Here is a 7,449-nt window from a genome sequence, read left to right on the forward strand (position 1 = left end):
AAAGGAAACGGAAGTCGCTTAGATTAGAAGCGTGAAAATTGTAAGTAATGGTAAAGTAAAAGTTAAGTAGATTAAGATGCGTTTGCGTTCTCATGCTCTCTCGCTTTCGTTCGCTCGCTCACTCGCTTGCTAACAAGACCTAAATTGCGCTATCGCAGGAAATAGAAATAAGTAACTAGATATAAGACTTTATGTAAATAGTTGTAAATAATTGTATATATAGAAAGGATAAGATTGTAAAAAATATATAGATTTAAACGGAAAGATTGTAAGGAATGGAAGTCATGTAAACCCTTAGGGGACACATTATGAATAAAGAAGAAGTATCGTAAGAACTTTTTGAATTTTTCTGAAAAATCGAAACTTCAAATTTTGGTTGCACCAACAATAATAGAAAATAAAAAATTGCACTTTGCGGTGAATTTTGACCCTGCAGACTAAAAATTCGAAAGAAAAAAGTAAGAAAATGGATAGTTTTTAGACAAATACTTGTTAAAGTTTCAATTTTCATATTTATTTTTATTGAAAGGTGCTTATTTTAGTGAAGTGTTTATTTTTCTCCAAAAATCTTGGATAGATTTAACTAAAAGTGTCACATTTTGACGATCAGACTTACTGAAAGAAAAGGTTCATACCCATCAACTAGAAAGATTAATCATTTTTTTGTATAAAGCATGTTTTGGGCGTGTTTTTATACATTAAAAAGATTGAAACTTTGACCAGTTACATTTCGAATTTGTAACAAAAGGCCATTTACTGTACATTTTGTGCGGGGTCCTTTCTGGACTGTCACGTCCCGAGCAAATAGGCGAGGGTAGAATGGAAATCTGGAAAGAGAGACCAGAGTGCCTTTCGTCTTAAGAAAGGGCGGGAGAGAGTTGTTTTGTCGATTGGATCTCCGTTGTTATCGTAAGGCAGCTACGAAACCCTACCGGATGTTTTTTTTTTAAATGCACAAAACCGTCTTACTAGCGGTAGTGCGATACAAGGTTCTAAAGCAGCTGCCCCATCCACACTTGAGTTCTTTTCACGAACGTTAACACAGTGGACTTCACTCGGAAACGACTCAGTTAACGACGATCGAAAAGATACAGGGGAGAATCGGAGTTTATATAGTTCTACGTCCCTATGTTAAAAGATAGATTTACATTTGTAAGCACATATAGTTAAGTTTTACAAGATACGATTTGTAAAAACAGGTTTTGGTCAGTTTTGTCAAGATATGTTTTTTAAAAACATGTTTTGACTTAATACGTCCCAGATAACAATTCGTGCGCGCACGTTTCGTGCAAGTCGATGCCCGCACGAAATGCTTGCAAGAATGCACCACATCTAAGAGCATTCTGTGGATGCGCCAATAGTGCATGCACAAGGCATGGCCAATGTCAGCATGTGTACAATCACCCTGTGACGAAATTCCGAACTAACTGAAACATACATGCGTGCACTATGAATGCAATTTGAAATCTACTAAGGTAAATATAAATTTATTATTATTATCCATTAAAAAGAGTTTGAAATTTTAAATTCAAATAAATACAAAGAAGAGAGTTAAACCAATTATTTTGTGCAAAATAAAAATATATTTTCAAACATAAATTTTTTTATGATATGTATAATATTTATAATAAAATAAAGTATGAAAAAGATGCAATAGAATAAAAATATAGTTCATTATTTTATAATTAAACTTTCACTCGGGTAAACCCGGTTCTACATCATAGCCATGGACTAAGTCAAGTGACTGATGAGATTAGAATGTTATAAATTGATCTAAATAATTTAATACGATGCTTGAAACCTCCTGCAATGATGTTGTAGGTATACAATTACGAGCGGTCATGAGCGTTAGAGGTGACAACAGTCATCTCTGGATGCTTTCTTAGAGCTACCATCTGCCACTCGACGGGTTTTTAGTCGCTCTCTTCCTGATGGTCAAGGAAGTTTTTTACAATGCGACAGATGTTTAATAAAACCGCCTTCTGAACTGCTGCCAATACCCTACTGACTCCTAAATTTTCAAGATGTTCAGTGCATCTTGCGTGCACATTGCCTGTAGCCGAAATGAGAATGGGATGAATAGATGCATGATTCACAATCCTCCATATGGCCTTTACTTCTTGCCTTAACTCGCTATACTTGTGGATATAGGTTGACTGCAAATTTCGGTTAAGCGGACAAGCAATGTCGATGATGTAGACACCTCCACCTTTTTTTTTCTCGCATCACGATGTCAGGTCGATTGGCCCGGATGTAATGATCCGTTTGGATAGTAACATTCCAATATAAGATGTAATCTTCGCTTTCTAAGACGGGCATTGGAATGTATCTATCGAAGGGCATCCATTCTTTTAAGAGACCTAGGATTAGGGCAAGTTGTTGATGTATAATGCCCGCTAAATCATTATGCCTGTGCAATGACGAATCCTCCGTCTCTGGATACAGAACACGCTTTCTTAGGCAAATATTAGATCCACTTCATTTTGATCTAACATGTTGGGGTGCTCGCCATGGATGGCTCTCTACCTCCATTGTATTTCTAATTCCTCCATGGTTTCTGCCCTGATATCCAAGGCCCCATCTGAGGACAAATTTAAGGGCGTGTAGTCATGATCCGCTGGACAGATGGTACTGTAAAGCGCAACATTTCGTTTGCTGCTAAAATAGTCTCGGAACTGTATAACTTGTGACTCACACAGTTTTGGTCATCTACAACGCCCCTACCCCTTAAATGTCGTGGTAGAACTACCCTTTCAATCGCTGAGTTTACGTGGTGCATTCGGTGCTTCGTGATTTCTACGCGAACAATTCCTTTTAACTTTTCGAAGTCGGTGTTAGACCATTTTATGAGTTAGAAGGAGTACGTGAGGACCAAGATTTTCGAACTCGTTCTCTAACCCTGCGGTCCCTAATTCCCCTCTGATTAAATGCACTGTTCTACATTTATCTAGTCCGAACTCCATATGGATTGCGATGATTGTTAATTTCACCTCGAGAATGGCAGATCGGTAAAATGTAATATATACGTATAGGTATATGTATGCACATGTACATATACGTATATTGCTTGTTAATATTTTTGGCGCTAGCCAGGTCTCTAATATCGATCTTAAATATCACAAAAGAAATTAAATAGCCCGGCAAAATAAGGAGCAAATTAAATCCGCTAGCAACCTGAAAACGACGGGAAGATAGCAAGGGGAGGATAAGGACAGGTATCTCAAGGGAATGAGTTCTTTAAAAGTCCAACGGCCAATTTTCCAAAGATTAAAAGTAACGTTTTTAACTGGTATTTATTAAAGGCGAATTAATAATTATCGGGTCGGTAAAATCAATATAAATTCGCGACAATTACTATGAAAGTTTGAAGCTGCTACCTCAGATCAAAACCGACAAGGCTTTAAAACGAACACGTGGTCGATGGCGCTGAGCCGCGAACACGACAAGCTCTAACCTAAGAACTCAACTGTATATCAAGAAAAAAAATCGCGGACAAAAGAAAATTACGCACTGACTCAACAACCGACAATTAACGAGAAGACACTTAAAGGGGTCAAGCCCGGCAATGGTAGCAGTGAAGCCCAAAAAGGAAACCAAATGAATGGGTGGAGTCCCGCCATTGTCCAGCTTGCCGAGTAAAAAGAGGGATTACCTTTGACTTTGCTCGCCGTATTTACTTTTCTCTCCTCGGTACTTAGACGCCGTCGTAATCATAGGTTTTATAAGCAAATCCAAAATATATCCCAATGTACAATTCCAGTCTACAGGGTGTCTAAAGTCCCGGGACGGTTGAATATTTCCTCAGGTAAAATATTTTTCAAAAATGTGAAGGTCATTCCTGAAGTAAATTTCAACGAGGAATTCAATGGTGACCTTCATTTTGACCTTCATGGGTTTTTGAAGGTCAAATTTGTTGTTTCTTTAAAATGGAAAGCCCCTTTTTTTACATCTGCAATCGATAGAGCGGAAAATTCTACGTTCAGTTTCGTACCCTAGTCATAGGTCAATTGTATCGTTCAAGGTCAGTTAAAGGTTATTTGAAATTAACAAAGTTCTCCAAGAGGTCAGTAAATTTCAACGAGAAATTCATTGATAAGCTCTGTATTGATCTTGGTTACAGCGTTTCGAATATTTTAAAATCATAAGGAAATTTTTCATTGAAAGTTCCAGGTGTTCTGGTGAGAGTTCTGTTCCTCCCCGAAGGGTTATCTATCTTTCGGTAAAAGATTATTATGGCGCAAGCTAAACTTTCGTAACGAGAGAGGGTATCTGTATTAATGATGCGTGGTTGGGGAGATCCAGTTCGATCTTATGATCAAGTTTCTTTGCTTTTTAATCGCACTTTTCGTAATGGAGAAGGGTTAAATCCTTCAGAGAACTGGTCGGACAAAATCTGCAGAATCTGAGGAGATACAGATGAACATAGCCCAAGCATTTGTTGAAAACCCACACCTTAGTTTACGTCGAGCTAGTGATGAGCGTGACGTTGCTCCTGAGACAGTGCGAAATATCTCAAAAAGCATTATTTTCCATCCTTACAAAGTTCATCTGGTATAAGAGCTCAATGAAGACGATCTTGATCGTCGGGTTGAATTTTGTCAAATTATGATGGACAGAATTGATAGAGATCCTCTTTTCTTGTACAATACAGTATTTTCAGATGAATCTACTTTTACTTTAAAAGGTGAAGTTAACAGGCAAAATTGTAGATATTGGTCCTACACGAATCCTGATTGGATGTTGGAGTTACACACAATATCCAGAACGGAGCAGCGACTCATTACGGTAGGGAGGTTCGACCATATTTGGATACTCAGTTCCCTCAAAAGTAGATTGGAAGAAGAGGTGAAATCGAGTAGCCTGCTAGTTCTCCTGATCTGACGCCTATCGACTATTTTCTTTGGGGTTATTTAAAGAGCAAAGTATAATCAACGCAACCACAAAGCTTAGACGAATTGCAGAATCGGATTCTGCAACAGGCTACTTTGATTGATAGGGAGATGATTCGTAATGCTGTAACTCATTTTTACAATCGCATAGCTTTTTGTCAAGAATCTCAAGGTTTTCAGTTCGAACATCTTCACTGAAGCGTGAGAGGCAAGGGGACTCACGCTAATCAAGCACCCCACCGGGAACAGAATTTACTACGTCCAGGTCGTTGTTCCTGGATAATACTAAACGTAAGCGTAAACTGCTTGGAAAAATCCTTGAAGATCATGACCAAGATCAATACAGAACTCACCAATGAATTTCTCGTTGAAATTTACTTCAGGAATTACACTGACCTCTTGCAAAACTTAGTTAATTTCAAATAACCTCTAACAGATCTTAAACGTTACAATTGACCTATGACTTGGGTACGTATCTGAACGTAGAGTTTTGCGCTCTATCGATTTCAGATGTAAAAAAAGAGGGTTTCCATTTTAAAAAAACAAAGTTGACCTTCAAAAAACCGTTAAGGTCTACTTCAAGGTCAAAATGAAGGTCACCATTGAATTCCTCGTTGAAATTTACTTCAGGAATGACCTTTACTTTTTTGAAAAATATTTTACCTGAGGAAACATCCAACCGTCTCGGGACTTTTTAGACACCTTGTTTAATCCAGTATGAATGGTAAATTCCAAGATTAGTAAGTATTCCAAGTAAGTTCCAAGATTGCGAAGTGTTCCGTCAGAGACCAAGAATGAAAGTGAGAAATTGACAGGTCCTGTGCAACGCGCCTAGACCGTCAACTCGCCAGGTTCGTAACGTCAGGGCTCGTTCACAGAACCTCAAGTCGCAACGCACTACCGGCGAAACTCGGAACTACATAATCCCTACGCAACTAAGAATTAATTTTACAGCGAGATCCTAAATACATTATTAAATAAAGTGCAGTCGAAAATCTCTCTTAGTGCTAGGTGAGTTTCTCATGTTTACAAAACAAAACGGCCTAGGAGTTTTGTAGAACTTTAATTATGTCAAAGTTCCTGAGTTTTAGCAATTGGCGGGAAAATTTTAAATTACAAAAAAATTAATATGAATTTTACATAGTTATTAATGGATAAGGTTCATGAAAAGTTATTAATAATTTAACATGACTGAACTTAGTATTTTAACGCTTACTAAGGGATCTTTGACTTATTTCGAGAATTTTTTTTCTCGCTGAGCACAGAAACCGACAAAACCTGAATAACAGCGCCGCTATCGTGATAATTCTAGAACTAAAATTAATAATTAAGTAAAAGTACGTTTCATCATGGTTTTATAAGCCTGAATAAATCGAGACAATGTTCTCCCACTAAACCTTGATTCGAGTCTTCATGAATCTTTTAGTTTGTCAACCTCAGTTTCGCGTGGGAACGTTAAAATCAAGAGTGAGCAACACATTACAATAAAATTAAATAACTATATTCACAGGTCCATACCCAAAAATCTAATACCTGAGTGAATAAATGAAAGGCTGATTATACGTTATTTATCGCTAGCACGTCAATAACCTAACCTTAACTCGAACTTCTCGGGGCCTTATTCGGCAGCCGGCCACCTAGAAAGACTGAACTAAAATAAAACTATATCTAGTTCGATAAAATCTACCACTCGTTCGACCACGTAAAAGCTATTGCAATCTTACTCTGCACGTGGATTATAAATTTCCGTGAAGCTTACAATGGAACGGTTCCAAAACTCCAGTAATTTACCATAAATCTGATTTGCAAGCGGGAAAATTCCAAAAATCTATTACTGAAACAATGAATTGAGGTCAAAGTAATTACAAGGATCCAAAACAATAAACCCATCATCCACGTGAATTCATTTCTCTAATATATAAATCTAAATAATCTATTACCTAATTTCGACCACAGAGAGTACGCATGCGCATACTTTACAAGTTCCCTTAGTTCACGACATACATAGAGTTACCGATTTTACAATTTTCCGGTAGTCGCTCGTTGCACAGTCGAATCTCGATGTTGACGTCCAATTGATTTTCCATCCAATGACCGATGAGACCACACTTGCCAAGTTTCCGATCGTTTGTTGTAAATCATTCCCAGTGTCCGTGCATTTTGAACCAATATGTCGTTGCTCAATGTTAGATGGCATTGGCTAGGGCGAGTTCATGGGGTCAGGGTAGCGTTTGGTGGTGCGACAACTCCCTGGCATGGCATTTGCAGAGTTATCAAGATGGCAACATACTGCGAGTGATTTGATTGGCCCAAACTTGGTTTGGACCATATCCGGTGATTGTAGTGGAATAGTTACTGGACTAGTCTTAGGTGGTCGTACCATATAGTGGCAAGTTGCGGTGGTGACGTCAGGCCTCGGCGACAAAATGGAGAGAGAGAGAGAGAACTGTAAATTGTCATCCGAGTGAAGAGCGCTCTCTTGATGAGAAATTAAGGCCTGCCCTCTCGTGCTCGGATCGGAAACTAAAGGCACAAGAAGTCGGAAGTGTGGATGGCGATC

Source organism: Belonocnema kinseyi, chromosome 4 (genome assembly GCF_010883055.1).
Source record: "Belonocnema kinseyi isolate 2016_QV_RU_SX_M_011 chromosome 4, B_treatae_v1, whole genome shotgun sequence".
Classification (NCBI taxonomy): Eukaryota; Metazoa; Arthropoda; class Insecta; order Hymenoptera; family Cynipidae; genus Belonocnema; species Belonocnema kinseyi.